General features: G+C 37.8%; 1 pseudogene; it reads left to right on the top strand.

Moving 5' to 3' along the window:
* The first annotated feature begins 7,645 nt into the window (after positions 1 to 7,645).
* LOC114206120 (nucleotide sugar transporter SLC35D2 pseudogene) lies at positions 7,646 to 8,679 on the top strand (annotated as a pseudogene).
* Positions 8,680 to 18,294: the final 9,615 nt, after the last annotated feature.

Raw genomic sequence — 18,294 nt, 5'->3', positions numbered from 1 at the left:
GATTAATAGTATAAAACCTGTTTCTTTGAGAAAACAATCGAACTTTATTTCAGTTGACTTGAACCTAGATTCACTTACTTCCTTTGCCTTACATCAAGCCAATGCTTTCTGGTTTTTGAGTATAGGGTGTTAATTAATTCAACATCTATTACAGGGGAAAAGAATGTTACTGTGTACATTAGGGTGAGCTAGGTTGGAACAATGAATACAACACTCAAACATGTAAAGGCACAACACAATGAAACTTATCTCTTGCTTATATAACACTTCTAGGAGATTGTTCATGTTCAATGGGAAGCTCTTCTCTATGCTATTTTTCACCCAGACTTCCTTTATATGAACCTGTCAGCTCTAAGTGCCTCATTATTGAATGCATTCAAGAGGCAAAGTGGCAAAACAGCTTAGGCAGACACTCTTGCATCTTAAACTTGAAAAGCATAGTTTTGGAAAACAATTAGTCATATCACCACATCTAACTACAAAAGGTAGGAGATGTGTTGGTTCTTACATGGGCAGCTACTTCCCAGCTACTGTCAACTTTATAGTAATAAAATCTTTAAAAATGAAATTTGGTGGACTAGCTAAACCTCTGGCCCTCAGAAATCTGTATCCACTCCTATTCTCACACAAAGAACACTTTGACTTCCTTCCTCAGGGATATAATCAAAAGTCTATCCAATCACTTCATTCGTATCAAAACCCGGGATCTCTGAGTAATGTACAGACTTTTCCACTGAAACTAGAAATGGCTCCTTATGGTGTTGCCACTTAATAACTAAAAACAGAAGTTATTTAACAATACACACATTAAGCCTGCTGGCATATGTATGGAGATAAATTGATGGAAGTAGGAGACGTAGCTGGTATGCAGGTCTTCTATTATACACAGCATCCTGACTCAGTACATGGGGATCTAGCAGAGATGGACATCAGCTCTGGGAGAGGGAGAAGGCACTTCTTAAATCATGAGATTGAGGAAGAGTCAGACCCGCCTCGGGTGGTGCCATTTTCTTGACCTTTTGTGGATTGGAGCAGAGGAAAAATTGTGATACTTAATGTCTGAAATTTAACAGCATTATAATGGAGCTGAATTTGGTCTGAAATTTAACAGCATTATAATGGAGCAAATGCTTGTCCCCAGCCCACTTACGCCAGCTTACCATTCATGGGAGGACAAGCACCATGCCGTCCCCTGGAATGATTGGGCCCTGCCCTTACACGTGTGATAAGACACAGTGGCCGTTCTGTCTCAGCATTCCTGGGAATGTGCGTAGGGAGTATAAGCCCTCCCATGGTGTCCAAGCCTTGGTGTTGCAGCATAAACCACCTGGCTGACAGCTGACTTAATTCACAACCTCAGGGCCTTCCCAGAAATGAGGGTTTTAAGTACCTGGCGGCAGCCAGTTTTCATGCTTTGCAGGAAACCACTCTGCAATCTGTTATTCCTTTCTTCTCAAATATGCAGATCAGGGATTCATTATATTATATACATATCACACGACTGCCTGTAAAAAGCAGGAAGAAACTTAAAGAACGGGCATATGTAGGGCAGTAAGATTTACTATATCTTAAACCATTGGTTTGGTTTTGAGCTTCTGACAGATACGTCACTGAAAGATATTGACAAGAATTATATTTAATATGGGTAACATAATTCTATAGGAGGGTGTACAGACTCAAACTTATGGAAATTTTTTATAGGTGGAAAAGTCACAATATGAAATCTTAAAGAGTTTAATGCTAGTTAAACTTCAAAACAGTAGTTTTAGGATAAGAACAAAGGAGAAGTTTGGGGTGTTGATACAAAATACAATGGCTACCCTTTTATATAATGTATGGCATTAAGTCATCAAGTTCGTTAGCCAGCATTTAATATTTGTTATACAATGCTGAGTTATTCCTGACTGTGTGGACAAAAGAAAAGTTTAGCTAAAAGTATAATTATTAAATAATCTGTTAAGGTTTTGTCTTTTTTTTCAGAATTACCTATTCTAATATATATATATTTGTATATATATATATTGAAATATGTATTTGTTGGTTTTGAGTCTTCTTTAATATTAGATAATATCTGAAGTTTGTGGGAACATACTTAAAAGGAAGACTGAGCAAGAATTCTAATTATGTGGGGACCCTGGGTGGCTCAGTTGGTTAAGCATCTGGATCCTGGGATCCAGCCCTAAGTCCTCGCTGGGCTGCCTGCTCAGCGGGGAGTCTGCTTCTCCTTCCCCTTTGCCCCTCCCCCCGCTCATGCATTCTAAATAAATAAATAAATAAAATCTTAAAAAAATAAGTTTAATTGTGTGATGATATTTAGGGTATGAACTAGCCATGAATTTCTTCCCTTATTCAGATCAGAGATAAGAATTTACTGTATATATATTATATATAGTATAGAGAATTTACTATACTCTTTACTATAGAGAATTTATATATATATATATATATATATATATATCTCAAACTCATCTTTTACAAATAATGGACTAGTCCCAGAGTAAGGAGAAACAGCTATATAATTATATATATGTGCAAATTAGATAATGTTATGAATAACAAGAGTAAAATTATAAAGTTATGTTTCCAGTTACATTCACACAGGTATAGATTTAATGTAAACATGAATCTTTAAAAATTCTAGGTGTAATAAATTGGAAATTCTTTCAATTGACCAAGGATCATTTTCTATATTTTTACTAAGAAGATCAGGAACTTCCTTGAGTGAATTCTACTTTATTTTTAAACATACAATTATTAAAAATGTATCCTACTATTTAACTTAGGAAGTCTCAAAAATACCATTTTTAGAAATTCAGAGGCAGTGGATGGCTTGGTGTCATTACTAAATTACAGGTTTGATCAAATTATTAATTTGGTAGGCAGAGCTCCAAAAGCCTGTGCTATTTTAATACATTTCAAATATATCAATTGGACTAAGTTTAGAGCAGACCAATAGTTTTTTTTTTTACTTTTAGTTATTATGCTAATCAATATTTGATATTATTCCAATTGCATCAATCAGTTTTTATGTAATTAGTAAGATTTCATTAAGCTCTAAATTTGTGTTTAATGTTATTTGTTCTTATTTCCATTTCCTACATAATAGTGATGGATTTTATTTAACACATTTCACTGATTTTACTGATTAGGTATATTTTTCCTTATTGTATGAGATGTGACAATAAAAGCAAAATGAGCTGTGGGTTTGGGGAATAAACCCACAGGCACCTAGGGGATGTGACACGCAATTGGAGTGCATTGTGTTCTTGGCTTTCCATTTTTTATGAGATGGCCTCTGTCTGAGGGTTAAGTCTTGAGATCTGGCACTGAAGAAGATTGGAGAGTTATTAAACATAAAAGATCTCAAAGGGGAAGAAAAATATCAGCTTCAGTGTTAGAAGTATTTAAAATGTAAGTTTGAAGAATTTAATGAACATGCATGCATTCTCTGGTTTTTCTGATTGGAGAATCATAAACTAGTTAAAATTTAGCTTTCGGTTTTTGATGAAATTGTATCAGAAGTCACATCAAAAGGACATTCAAGATTTTTTTTTTTTGGCCAGTATTTTTGCTTGAACAGTTAAAGGACATCAGTCATGAAATGTTAGTTCTAGCTAATTAAGTTCTCGCGGAACTATGAAAGAAGCCACCCATGAAACACCTTGGAATTTATTGTCCTGGATATATTTATGGGAGATTTGGACTCTGTTCAACTTTTTTTAAAGATTTTATTTATTTATTTATTTGAGAGAGAGAATGAGAGAGAGAGAGCACATCAGAGGGGGGAGGGTCAGAAGGAGAAGCGATGCGGGACTCGATCCAGGGACTCCAGGATCATGATCTGAGCCAAAGGCAGTCGCTTAACCAACTGAGCCACCCAGGCGCCCGTCAACTGTTGCTTTTAATTAATTCTGAATCCTTTGCTGGCCTTCCCTAGAGAAGGATCTTAAGTGTGCCCTGTTTTCTACACTATCATTTACATGTTTAAGCGTTTTAAGACATGTAGGTTTAAATATCAAGGACAGAATTGATCAGAATTGACCTGAATCATGCAGTAGGACTGCCAGCAAGACTGAGTTTTGAATTCTTCAATAATGCCCAGATTCAAGCCTGGAGAAAGTCTTTGGCAGAATTAGTGCATTTAGGTTTATTTCGCTAAATGGATATAATGGAAAGACAGAGAGGCAGGGAGGCTAGTTTATCGGCAAAATGTTTGCTAAAATTGGACAACGTAATCCAACCTGGAGGAGAGGGAGCGGAAAATGAAAAGTTTAATAAATGGGAAAATGTTTAGAAGTCAAAAGATTAAAGCTCTATTTAGGTCAGTACATACTCACCGTGGGCCTAGAGGTAGAGGGATTTGCTTTGGAATGGAGAAAACGTAAAACAGCACATAAGGAGGGGAGGATGGATCCAGATGTGCCTACGTTTATACCCTTCATAGGAGAAAGTGATGCAGGCCACTCTGATCAGAGTGTCCAGGGGAGATTTTCTCAATTTTTCAAGGACACCATCGTTCATTCAACATGTCACACAATAATGTGTCAGGCACTACTAGTGTTGCACATTCATTAGTGAATGAAATATGCGAGACTCTTTGCCTTCAAGCCGCTCACATTTCAGTTGTGGAAGACAGGAAAAGAGACGTTAACGAAAATTGAGTAAGTACAGTTACAGTGAGCTGGAGGCCCACACGTGCCACGAGCGAGAATGGAGCACGAGGTCAGAGGGGGTGGGAGAACATGAGTGTGCACAAGAAATCTGAGAGAGGGATGTGAGGTCTTCAAAAGAAGGAATCATATGTGTAAGGTGAAGGAGGCTAGGGGAACCTCACGATCCCGAAGGAAAGAAACGCACCCAGAAGTAAAAGTAAGCACAACACGAAGGGACAGCAAGGAGACCAGTGTAGCTTGTGTGCAGGGAACCAGGGATGATGGTAAGAAACGAGGAGAGAGAGGCACCAGGGGGCAACCCTTATAACCTTGTCAACTTTTAGACTGACTTCAGATTCACTCTGAGAGACTTTGGAAGGCACCATAGGATTTTAAGCTGAAAGGTTTTGTGTGGAGAGTGTTTCTGTGCCTGCCGGATTGAGAATGGATGGAAGGCTAGCAGAAGCAGAAGTAGGGGGATGAGTTATAGTTATTCTACCACAAGGATCTGCCTGGATGCAATAGTGATTCACACCTTAGCAGTTGCCGTGGAGACACAGAGAAGTGGTCAGAGACCAGATCTATTTGGAGGAAGAATTCCATCATGGGGTAAAAGAGAAACTGATAGGAGAAAATCTGAGGGAGAGGCAGTTATAGGGATGAAGATCAGAATTTCATTTCTTCTTTCTTACTGTAGTGGTGCAGAATATTACATTTAGGTTACTTCATATGTATTTCAAAGGGTTTTTGGGAAAAGGGAAGCCCAGCTGTTTAACTCACTTTGGCTCTTCTCTTCTAAGAACTAGAGTGATAATACGCAGTGTTTTCAATAAATGCTTAGCAGACATAGAATTTTACTTTTGTTGGTTCTAGGCAGGATGATTGGCTGCTGGTAAATAAAAAAAAAAAAAATTGGTCTTGCCATTTTCAAAGCTGTATTTAACAGTATGACAGTAATTCACAGCATAAATAATTACCATGGCAGCAGAGTTTGGATAATGAACAGCAAGCAAAACATGAGTGAGAGGAGGCAAGATCATGCTGATGCAAATTTATTTCTTTAAAGCTCTTAATTCTGCATGATTCTGTGATTTAACTATCACTCTCTAAGACCTGTTCTTCGTTTAAAAGGTGGTCAAGTATATTTGCCCAGACTACCAGGTCTTGGGAAGTGGGCTAAATGTTATTTGAAAAAAAGGTTATCAGAGTTTTCAAGAACATATAATGAAATGCATGATTTCATTCAAATATTTAAGGTATCCATAAAATGCCAAGGTTGTTTTTAATTATTTATACAACTAAATTAGCTGTATCTGTCCTCTATTTTTAATATTATAAAACCTTTCCTAAATGGAAATGGTTTACATCAACTAGACTTTTTAAAAAATAAGTTCTATTCTCCCTCTTACGTTCTATGACCTTAACTTATTCTTCCATCAAGCAAATCAAAAATAGGATCTGATAAAATGAAGCTGAGGATTCAGTGATGCTAAGATACTATCTTGGAGGTGCTAGTTTCTCCATTATATAACCTCTTTCAAAAACACTCTGAATTCTTTGAATAGAAAACAATATTTTCACATCATCATCACTCCCGTCACAGGTAAAATTTAACTAATTTAAAGAATGATTCTAGGGTCATGTCCAGGGTAATGCCAATTTCATAGCCCGTTACTTTTATTTTTTTTACGATTTTATTTATTTATTTGACAGAGAGAGACACAGCGAGAGAGGGAACACAAGCAGGGGGAGTGGGAGAGGGAGAAGCAGGCTTCCCGCGGAGCAGGGAGCCCGAGGCGGGGCTCCATCCCAGGACCCTGGGATCATGACCTGAGCCGAAGGCAGATGCTTAAGGACTGAGCCACACAGGCATCCCTAGTCCATAACTTTTAAAGGGCGTCCTGTATCAGGTTCATCTTGTAACAGACAACAATTGTAATTTCATACATAAAGAATTACCAAAAATAGGAAACTTGGAAAAGGGACTGTAAACATGATCTATTTTATGTTAATGTGATCACAAAGAGCCCAATACTTGCTCAGTGGGAGGCAGTTTTGGGTAAGTTTATAGCCCCTCCATGAAACCTTCATGATTCATTGTTATTAGATGGTCTAGTTGTCTAAAACCTTCCAGAAAAATAATCTATCTAGATGGAGGTATGTACATATATCTACCTAGATCTATCAATAGTTATATCTATATGTATGTAGAGAAATATAAATATATACCTATACTTAATAATCCCCATTTGTGGTACTGCATAAATCACAATAATACAAAGTTCACACATTAATAATGCATTAATGACATTTAATGATTGTCCACTATATGCTGGATTCCACGTTTAAAATAAACCAGTGCTTACATGGTCAATTAATCTGGATAGCTACATGCAAAAGAATGAGACTGCACCACTGTCTTCTGTCATACGCACAAGTAAACTCAAAATGGATTAAAGACCTAAATGTGAGACCCAAAACCATAAAACTCCTAGAAGAGAGCACAGGCAGTAATTTCTCTGAAATCAGCTGTGACAACATTTTTCTAGATATGTCTCCTCAGGCAAGGGAAACAAAAGAAAAAATAAACTACTGGGACTCCACCAAAATGAAAAGTTTTTGCACCGGGAAGGAAACCATCAACAAAACAAAACGGCATCCTACTGAATGGGAGAAGATATTTGCAAATGATAAATCTAATAAGCATTAAATATATAGATATTAATAATATATGTATTTACAAATATATAAAGAACTTATACAACTCAAATACCAAAAACCAAATAATGGGCAGAGGACCTGAACAGACATTTTTCCAAAGAAGACATTTTTCCACAGAAGACATATGGATGACCAGCAACAACACATGAATAGATACTCAACATCAGTCATCATCAGGGAAATGCAAACCTGAGACTACAGTGAGATATCACCTCACAAATGTCAGAATGACTAAAATAAAAAAATACAAGAAACAACAAGTGTTGACGAGGATGTGGAGAAAGAGGAACCCCTTGCGGACGGTGGGCGGCCAGGCCGAGGGCGCGGCCCGGGACTCCGCCTCCGCGCGGCTGCCCTCCCGGGTGGCCAAGCTGCGGTCGGCGCTCTTTTACGGGACCTGCTCCTTCCTCATCGTGCTGGTCAACAAGGCGCTGCTGACCACCTACCAATTCCTATCACCAATTTTTCTTGGAATTGGACAGATGGCAGCTACCATAATGATACTGTATGTATCCAAACTAAATAAAATAATTCACTTCCCTGATTTTGACAAGAAAATTCCTGTGAAGCTGTTTCCTCTGCCTCTCCTCTACATTGGGAACCACGTAAGTGGATTATCAAGCACAAGTAAATTAAGCTGGCTCATGTTCACCGTGCTCCGGAAATTTACCAGTCCACTCACTTTACTCCTGGTAACCATCATACTTGGGAAACAGTATTCCTTGAACATCATCCTCAGTGTTTTTACCATCATAGTTGGGGCTTTCATAGCAGTTGGTTCTGACCTTGCCTTTAACTTGGAAGGCTATGTTTTTGTATTCCTGAATGATGTCTTTACAGCAGCAAATGGAGTTTATACCAAACAGAAAATGGACCCAAAGGAGTTGGGTAAATATGGAGTGCTTTTCTACAATGCCTGCTTCATGATTATACCAACTTTTATCATTAGTGTCTCTACTGGAGACCTTAGCAGGCTACTGAATTCAATGAATGGAAGAATGTTCTATTTATCATACAGTTTCTTCTTCCCTGTTTTTGGGGGTTTCTGTTGATGTACTCCACAGTTTTGTGCAGCTATTACAATTTGGCTCTCACAACAGCAGTGGTTGGAGCCATCTAGAACGTTTCCATTGCCTACATTGGAATGTTAGTTGGTGGAGACTACATTTTCTCTGTGTTAAACTTTGTAGGGTTAAATATTTGCATGGCAGGGGGCTTGAGATATTCCTTTTTAACCCTGAGCGGCCAATTAAACCCTAAACAACCTGTGGACAAAGAAAACATTCCTCTGGATTTGAAGAGTTAGAAACTGAGGCAGGATCGCAGACTGGGAACATGGGGGTGGGGGGCACTCCCCACTGTAGGAATGTGAAGCCAGACATTCTGGTCACTGACAACACTCAGCCCCCTGGTTAAAGCACAACAGGAATGTCTGCCAACTGCGAAGAGAACCTACCTCACACGTTACTGCACGGTGAGCCATCCTCAGCCCCGAGAAGCGTATTTGGGCAAAGCCTTACCACCTGAAAGTGAATCTTTCAGAGGAGACAGTTGATTAAAGGGATCGTAACCGAGTGCGGCAGAGCACTGACCGTTTGGTCACCCAGCCACATCTCTGAGTTTTGTTCGCCAGTACCAGGTGCGTTTAAGAGGACGGAAATGGCTGATGGTGTGAGAGTGATTATCATCAGCACCTCGGCCTTCATTTCAAGGATCCCAGCCAAAGCGAAGTGCCAGTGAGAACAATTTTCTTTTCCAACTTAAACAAACATGTCTTTATTTTAATAAAATTAGCCAATTTGGGCGCCTGGGTGGTGCAGTTGGTTGAGCCACTGCCTTCAGCTCAGGTCATGATCCCGGACTCCTGGGATCGAGTCCCACATCCGGCTCCCTGCTCAGCGGGGAGTCTGCTTCTCCCTCTGACCCTCTTCCCTCTTGTGCTCTCTCTCATTCTCTCTCTCTCAAATAAATAAAATCTTTAAAATAAAATAAAATAAAATTAGCCAATTAACTGCAGGTTATTTGTTAGCTCTGATGTGATCATATATGTTGGTATCTTTTCCCAATCATCAAAGTAAAATAAAAAATAATTTATAAAAGAGGAACCCCTTGCACTGGTGATGGGAATATAAATTGGTACAGCCACTGTGGAAAACAGTATGGAAGTTCCTTAAAAAATTAAAAATATAAGTATCATAAAATCCAGTAATTCCACCACTGAGAAACTCCTCTACCCCCCAAAAAAACCTCCATTACCCAATGGAAACAAAAACACTAGTTTGAAAAGATACAGGCACCCCTATGTTTATTACAGCATTATTTATAATAGAAAAGATATGGAAACAACCTAAATGTCAACAGATAAATGAATAAAGAAAATGTGGTGTGTGTGTGTGTATATATATATATATTTGTGTGTGTGTGTGTATATATATATATTTGTGTGTGTGTGTGTATATACATATATACATATTCACACACACCTACACACATTCAATGGAATATTACTCAGTAATAAAAGTAAAAGCAAGGATGGAATTTGAGCATATTATGCTAAGCAAGGTAAGTCAGATGGAGAAAGACAAGTAAGGACTCTATTATATGTGGACTCTAATAAAGTTAAACCTGTAAAAAAAAATCAGTAAATTGGAGTTACCAGGGGATGGTGTTTAAAGGTACAGACTTGTAATGAGCAGTAAATAAGCCATAGATATCCAATGGCCGATATAATGAATATAATCAATATTATTGTACTATAATTATACAATGTGATAAATATTACCATCAGCAATATTACAATATATAAATATATCAAAATAGCAGGCTACACAGCTTAAACTTACAAAATGTTACATGTCAAACATATTCAATTAAAATTAAAAAAAGGAGAGAAAATATCCACCAGAGTTGTGTTTGTCTCTTAAGTTTGTTTCCCACCTTTTACTGGCCCTGCAGGATCTCTATGCCTAAATGAAAATATTAATCAAGGTCATTAATAATTCCTGGAGGAGGAAACTCAGGATCATTTCATCTAAGCTCACCACCCAGTGTGGCCTTTTCTTGGTGTGGGAGAGGTAGTAATACCCCCCCAAATATCCCCAGTCTTTTCCCTGCATTTCTCAGCCTGCTTGTAGATAAGCAGGGGTGTGTGACAAGTTCTGGACCAAGTGGCTGTGGACAAATTTGATGCATGTCACTTCCAGGTCAAAACATCATAGAACGGGTCTGAGTTCTCTGTAACCTCTTTCCGTCCTTCAAGTTCAGGTTGGGGAGCCAAATCTTGGAAATTACCATGAATGCTGAATGACCACATAAAGGACAGATGCCCTGGAAAACCAACCAAACCTTCAGGGGGCTTTGCTTAAGAAAAATCACACTAATCGCATTTAGGCCCTAGTTTTTCTTCTTGAATCTCTCCGTATCAGCCCAGCCTAACTTGCCTCATTAACCTACCCATACAGTTTTTACTTAAGAGAAAATTGTAGAGCATTTCACCTTTCCCTCATCTTTGGAAGATTTTGTATCAAATTACAATTTTTCCCTCTTGACTGCTTGTCAAGACTTCTTTTTTTTTTTTCCTTTCCAAGTTTTTATTCCCTTCCAAGTTTTTATTTAAATTCCAGTTAACATATAGCATTATATTAGTTTCAGGTGTACAATAGAGTGATTCAGCACTTACATACAACACCCAGTGCTCCTCACAAATGTACTCCTTAATACTCATCACCTATATAACCCATCCCCCTCCCCCCGGGTACCATCAGTTTGTTCTCTAGAGTTAAGTCTGTTTCTTGGTTTGCCTCTCTTTTTCCCACCTATGTTCCTTTGTTTTGTTTCTTAAATTGTCAGGACTTATCTTTAAACCTGTCTCTACCTCCCAATTCTATTTGTTTAACAGAAATAGTTGTATTCAGGTTTTATTGTCTTCTTATAGCACTACATTTAGAAGTTTATTTTCTGAGGATGGTGCTAATATGTTTTTATTTTCCACTTTTTATTGAATGATATATTAGCAATTTTTATTATTCCAGATTAATAGCTAGCATCTCCACATTCTACAAATATTATTCCACTATGTTCTGGTTTATACCCTCTGGTTTGTCTTTTAACTGTGGCTGTTTTTATAATATTCTCCTTGACTTTTATTCTGTAGGTTTAATACTATGTACATACTTGTAAATTTCTTTTTAATCGTGGCAAATTTTTTAATTTCCCAAATTTGAAGGTTAATTTTTAAAATTTTTTCTGTAAAAAGTTAAATATTATTAAATGTAGGGCGCCTGGGTGGCTCAGATGGTTAAGCGTCTGCCTTCGGCTCAGGTCATGATCCCGGGGTCCTGGGATCGAGTCCCGCATCGGGCTCCCTGCTCTGTGGTGAGCCTGCTTCTCCCTCTGCTTCTCTCTCTCTCTCTCTCTCTGACTCTCATGAATAAATAAAAATAAAAAAAAAATATTATTAAATGTAGTTTCTTCTCTAGTGTTTCTCTCTGGTTCTTTGGGAAGTGAAATCATACGTATAGTCTATATTCTTTTTTTAAATTTTTTTTTTTTAAGTAGACTCCATGCTCAATGTGGGGCTTGAACTCACTACCCCAAGATCAAGAGTCACATGCTCTACAGACTGAGCCAGCCAGGTGCTCCTATATTCTATATGCATATTCTAGTTTGGATTTCTCTAACCTTTCTGTGATATTAAGCTTTTGTCAATCTTGCTGGACTGACTTCTGTGAAATGTGCATTTCACTAAGTCACTATTTAGCAGGTTCTAATCAGCAGTTTAATGTATCTTTTGAAATTTTCATTTTAGTATTTATATTTTTTCATTTTTAATAGTGCTCTGTTTTACTTTTTCATATCAGATGTATTATAGTGTTTGAACTTTTAGGTCTTTAAACTTTGTAAAATAATTATTTTATATTCTTTAGCTTATTATTCCCAAGTATAAATATTTGGGGAATCTCCTGTTCTTCATCAGTCCTAATGCTTCTCAATGATATTCTTTTGTTCTCCTATGCTTGGGAACTTGTTTGGTAAGCTCAAATTCTATCAGGTTTTATTTATGGGAGATAGGGGTTGAAGGTGTGTTCACCCAGACAGGATCTGCTTTTGCTTTTGTAAAGCAATTTGTGAACCCTTTTAAATTACTTTTATGATTGTGGATTATACAATCATATTGGTAAGGAAAATCAAATGCTCAGTGCCAATGAGGAAGGACAGTGTAAATATAGTCCCCATCTGGAACACAGCCTCTACAAGGCAACATCTATGCTATATTGTATCCATGTAGATACCCTAGGTCTTCCTTCCACTGAACATGTGAAGGGCTTAGCTTTGTTGGGGCATATCTTAGTTCCCAACTGGCTCTAGGGTACTGAGATTGGCTGAGGGTCAAATGCCACTGGAGGGTCAGAGTTTAGTCTTCTATTCTCTACTTTGGAATTCTGACTTTAAAATTTTGGCTTCTATGATGGTATCTTACTTCATGAGGGTTAGTTATTAATGTCAAGAATGATTATAATATTTTATTCATCATTACTAGGTGCCTTAAATTGTATGATTCCTAAATAGCAAGGTCTGAAAGGAACACTCTTGCTATATGAAAAATATGTCACAAATGCTATTCTCCTCATTAATGCATTAGTTTAAATTATATCCAAAAACTCCTTTCCATACATTTCTTGTCACTTTGAAGCCTAAAGATTTTCTGCCACTCCAGAGGTCTCCTCAGAGGAGAGGTTCCCACCCCGCCCCCATACTTAGCCAGTGATCATGCTCTCTCAGTAGCTCTGCATTGACTTCTGAGTGTGATAAACCCCCGGTTTTCTTTTCTTTTTTCTTTTTTTTTTTTTTAAGCGAGAGAAAGAGAACACAAGCAAGAGAAGCAGAAGAGGGAGAAGCAGGCTCCCGCCTGAGCAGGGAGCCCTCTATGGGGCTAGATCCCAGGACCCTGGCTAGATCCCAGGACAAGCCCAAGGCAGTCACTTAACGACTCAGCCACCCAGGTACCCCCCTCCCTGTCCCCCTTTGATTTCCAGACATTACCTCCAGTTTTCTTTATTGTCTGAACCCTAAAATTTCTATGGATGTTCAAATGAATTCTCTCATTTATTACAGAAAACGTGAAACTTATTGTATAATTCTTTCCTAGAAATGTATGCTTTCTACTTAGTTCTTCCAGGTTTTAATTAAGACAATTGATCAAATAATCATCTGGGACATCTCTTTCACTCAACTCTCAAAATTTAATTTCTTACAAAATTCCATAATTTTCACTTTTTCTTGAATATCTTGCATATTTTTGGTAATTTGTGTCTAAATTACCACAATTACCACAGAATTGGCAACTATATTTTGTTTGTGTATGTGTATATGTATGTATGTATATGTTAAAAACTCAGCAAAACAAATCCAAAAACAAAAAACTATCCCCAAATTTAGAGGCATCAAACAACAACCGTTTTATCCTACCATTTGTGGGTCAGGAATATGGGCAATTCTGCTCCATGTGGCTTCATCTGGAATTACATGGTGGTACTAAATTAGTTACTGAGTTGGTCTGGAGAGTCCAAGACTGCTTAAGTCATATACGTGACGTTCGAGACAATTGGTTGAATGGGCTTCTCTGGATAACTCTCCCTCTTAAGGTCATGTCAGGGACTCTACATGTGGTCTCACTAGGAGAGTGGACTTCCTATGTGGCCACCCAAAAGCCTCCAAGGGAGCAAGGAGAAAGCTCAGTCCTCTTAAAAGCAAGACTCAGAACCACCATATCGTCACAGCATCTTTCTTGGCCATACTTCTTTTGGTCAGAGGTAGTCACAGGGAGCTTGAATTCAAGTGCAAGGGGAATAGATCCCAACCACACAATGGGGGGAGTGTCAAAAATGTGCAGCCATGTTTCAACCAACCGTCTTCCTTGTGCCAACAAAAAATCTATGGTCATCTTAACATTTCTGATATGTTACATTCCTCCAACTTTGCACTTCTCTCAGAAATTCTGTCAGGGTTGCCTTCTTAAAACATGAGGCTAATATTCCACTACTGAAAAGTCTTAATTACCATTCTGAGCTCCCATTCGTAACATAAAAATTTATTTTTCTCTTTGCTTTGTTATTATACCTTATTTCATATAATAGGCTCTGGATCCTATTGTAAGCTTTCTGATAGAACCAGATAATAAATGACACTCTGCTTTAACATTCTTATCAGAAGGAAAGGTTTACATCTCATTAGAGTTAACCTTACTAAGGTCATATATCAGCTTTGATATTTTCCTTTGCATGTCATAGATAACTCTAATTAAACCACTCAAACAACAAGGAATATTTTTTAGCTTACCAAATAAAGCTCCTCCATGGGGCGCTGGAGTGGCTCTGTTAAGCATCTCACTGGTGATCCTGTCTTAGGTCTTGATCTTGGGGTTGTGAGTTCTGGCCCCACATTGGGCTCCACACTGAGCGTGGAGCCCACTTAAAAAAAAAAATAAATAAAGAGGGTACCTGGGTAGCTCAGTCAGTTAGGTGTCTGCCTTCAGCCCAGGTCATGATCCTGGAGCCTCTGGATTGAGCCCTGCTCTGTCTCCCTGCTCAAGGCGAGAGTCAGCTTCTCTGCCCCTCACCTGGCTTGTATTCTCTCTCTCAGTCTCATAAATAAATAAATAAATAAAATCTTAAAAAAAAACTGATAAAAGCTCCTCTAGGCAGTGTAATTTGAGGAGCACTTCAGTTCAGTGAATCCATGTCATCAGCAGCCCAGTTTCCCTCCAGCCTACTATTCTTCCAAGAGCAGCTTTGCTGCTTTATCTCCCTCCTGGGGGCACATTGGGTGCAGTAGTTTTCTTTTTGTGTTTTTTTTTTATCAAAATTGCAATAAATACCTATGCCAAAATAAACAGCTGTTGAGGGATAGGAGTCCTAAATGACTGGCCTGTGCAAATAAGGATGGAGCACTGAATGATGGGAGAGAGGAAAGCAAGTGAAGGGGCTGGAGTCCAGCCAACATGGAGGAAGGACTGAAGAGCTATTGCAGGTCTCTCAGCAAAGATTCAGCTCAGAGAAAACAAAGGATCAACTGCCTATCAACTCATGGCAAAACACTTAAATTGACCAACTTTAATCATGCTCTAAATTTTAACATTTCTCTTTTTTATAAATTATCTCCAATTTATAGGAGGCTATACACCAAAGATGTCTAGAACCTACGAGTATGCCCTCTAATTTTTCTTTTTATCCAAACTAATTACAATATGCTGTAGGAAATTCTCCAACCCAAGGTTATCTGCTCTGCCTTCCCTCATTTCCCAAAATAGGATAAAAAAATCATTTTTCAAAATTTCATATAAAGAGCTGCATTGGGTGACTCAGTCTGTCCTCACAAGCATACCTCTCAGTCTCTACTTACTGTTGTACTACAAATTGGAGGCCATTTCCTATCCAATTGAATTCTACTCTTGTTCCAAGTCCCAGTGCAAACAGTGACTTTCTTTAAAACCTTTAAGGAACCAGTTTGAATTAATCCTCCCCTCAGTGCTGTGTGAACCCTTCTTTACCTCTCCTTCAAGGGAACAGCCCAGTGTGTGTGCTCTGGAGTCAAAGACACTCAAATTATGGATCTGCCACTAATCTTGCCCCACACAAGTCACATAACCTCCCTGAGTCACTTATTTCTTATTTTTAAAATGTGGAAATTAGAAATCACAGAATTAGCATTGTTATTATTAATCATAAAACAATATATAAATGCATATTTTTATAATTCTATTGTACATTTACATATGTATATATTTAAATATTTTATTTATTTATTTAACAGAGACACACACAGAAAGAGAACGCAAGCAGGGGGAGTGGGAGAGGGAGAAGCAGGCTTCCCGCCAAGCAGGGAGCCCGATGAGGGGCTCGATCCCGGGACCCTGAGATCATGACCCGAGCCGAAGGCAGACCCTTAACGACTGAGCTACCCAGGCGCCCCTACTTACATATATTTTTACAAAAGAATCGTCACATTGAGCAATTAAATAATTTGGGTAACAATTTCCTTGGATACTGTGCTGAAGACTAAGGACCTCCTTCTTCTGATAACAATGAATGTAAATAGACTGCATGTTTTACGACCTTGGAAATACAAAACCTGACTCACAAATGAGTGTAGCTTCAATATATACTCAGAACTTTCATATTTAATTTTTCAAATGAAGTGAAGATGGTGTCAAATAATGCCACAATTCTTTATGACTATTTGAATTAATGTCAGGATGTTTCCTTTTTCCTGTATCATTGGTGCTAAACTCAATTTGGCTAGCCGCTGCCTTATGAATGCTGTCTCTATTAGCAAGAAAGGTATTATGAACCCACATTTCAGTTCTAAAGTCATCTGAAGGAAATATTTTAAAGTGTTCTTTGTTTTCAGGTATCTGGAGATTTCTGTCCAAAGAAAAATTGACAAGACTTTGTAGTTTTCAATTCCATCTTGAAGAAGTGTTTTTTCCAGCTTTGCAAAGTTTGTGTAACTAGGTTATATACGCTTCCAGAGTGGCAACATGGAAAAAGCCATATGGTTCTTTCCACAGCATCCATAATGGTGACAGTGGGGTCTTAAAAAAGAAAGATGGATGCCATTAATGTTGCCAAAATTATTCAAGACAGTGAAGCACTGAAAGAGTTCTTTTCCTGTTGAATTATTCTGAAATTAAGCAATCTTTTTTCCCACAGAACTAATATTTATACCCACATATACACATTTTAAGACATGTCCTATTTTTAAAAAGCCACTGGCCATCTACATGTCAGACAAAATTATTATTTGTTGTCCTGCAGTTTTTTCAGGGATTTCTTAAACAGTATTTTCTCAGGACCCTGATTATAAGATGTCATGTCTATGGGAAAAACACATTTTGGTCTCATTAGCAGAGGCATTGATGCTAATGGGTATTCACATACAAAGTCATGAGTCAAAGACATCTGGATTTGTACCCTTCACACACGTAGCAAAATTAGATGTGATACACACCGCCATATGTCTTCCATCTGATCTCAGAGCGAGAAGTCTTTTCTTCTAGTTAAATTTCTACTTAGAAATGAAATGATTCATGGCTTTGAATATATCAGTTGCCTTTATCATTTCCAACAGAGCATCACAAAATAGAAATTATCTTCTAATACTCAACATATCCTTAGCTGTAGGCTTAAAATTTGGGTTATTGAGAAGCTCCAACACTTGTGTGCAGGTGCATGCTGAGTGGAAGTAGCGGATCTGAGACATCTAAAAAGACCCACTTCAATTTACTGAAGAAAGACTAGTGATTCAGAAGTTATGACACCATTTGGCAGAGATATGCTTCCATGTCTTCTACTTAAATTATGAAATAGCTAAGTCCTTTCCAGGGTATATAGATTTACCATGTTCTCTCCAATCTCAAGTGACTTCTTTTGCTTTGCCATCCAACCACCTACTATGAAAGTATTGTACATGAAAGCTTTTAGGTAAAAGACCAACCTTTGCAAATAGGGCCATTTTCTTCTGGAAAAGCTACACATTTTCCTGCAGTTTTGCTGGCTTCATGCATGCTACTTGAATAGTACTAGAGCTTTTGGTTTCAAATAAATACGGAAATGAGTAAATATGGTTTCTGGTGCTTTTTTCTATCATATTTTCCAATGTATATATGCTGGGTTCAATATACATATAGACTTACACCATAATCACATGACTAATCAAAATATACATTTTCTTCAAATTTTATCAAGTGTACATTTATGGATATTGTGACAAATGACCACTGTTCTGACAATTGTAAACAGCATCAAAGTTTATCCTACAATTTTGGAGTGAAATAAGACATTGACTATATTATATGTGCTTTAAAGTCAGTTTTTAGAGGAAACAGGGAAGAAATGGGAGAGAGAAAAAAACAAAAACAAAA

Source organism: Eumetopias jubatus, unplaced genomic scaffold, assembly GCF_037043125.1.
Source record: "Eumetopias jubatus isolate StellerSeaLion01/CBP00866 unplaced genomic scaffold, mEumJub1_p1.0 scaffold_2, whole genome shotgun sequence".
NCBI classification, from domain to species: domain Eukaryota; kingdom Metazoa; phylum Chordata; class Mammalia; order Carnivora; family Otariidae; genus Eumetopias; species Eumetopias jubatus.
Note: the sequence above shows the minus strand (reverse complement) of the source record. Positions and strands in the feature narration are given on the sequence as shown.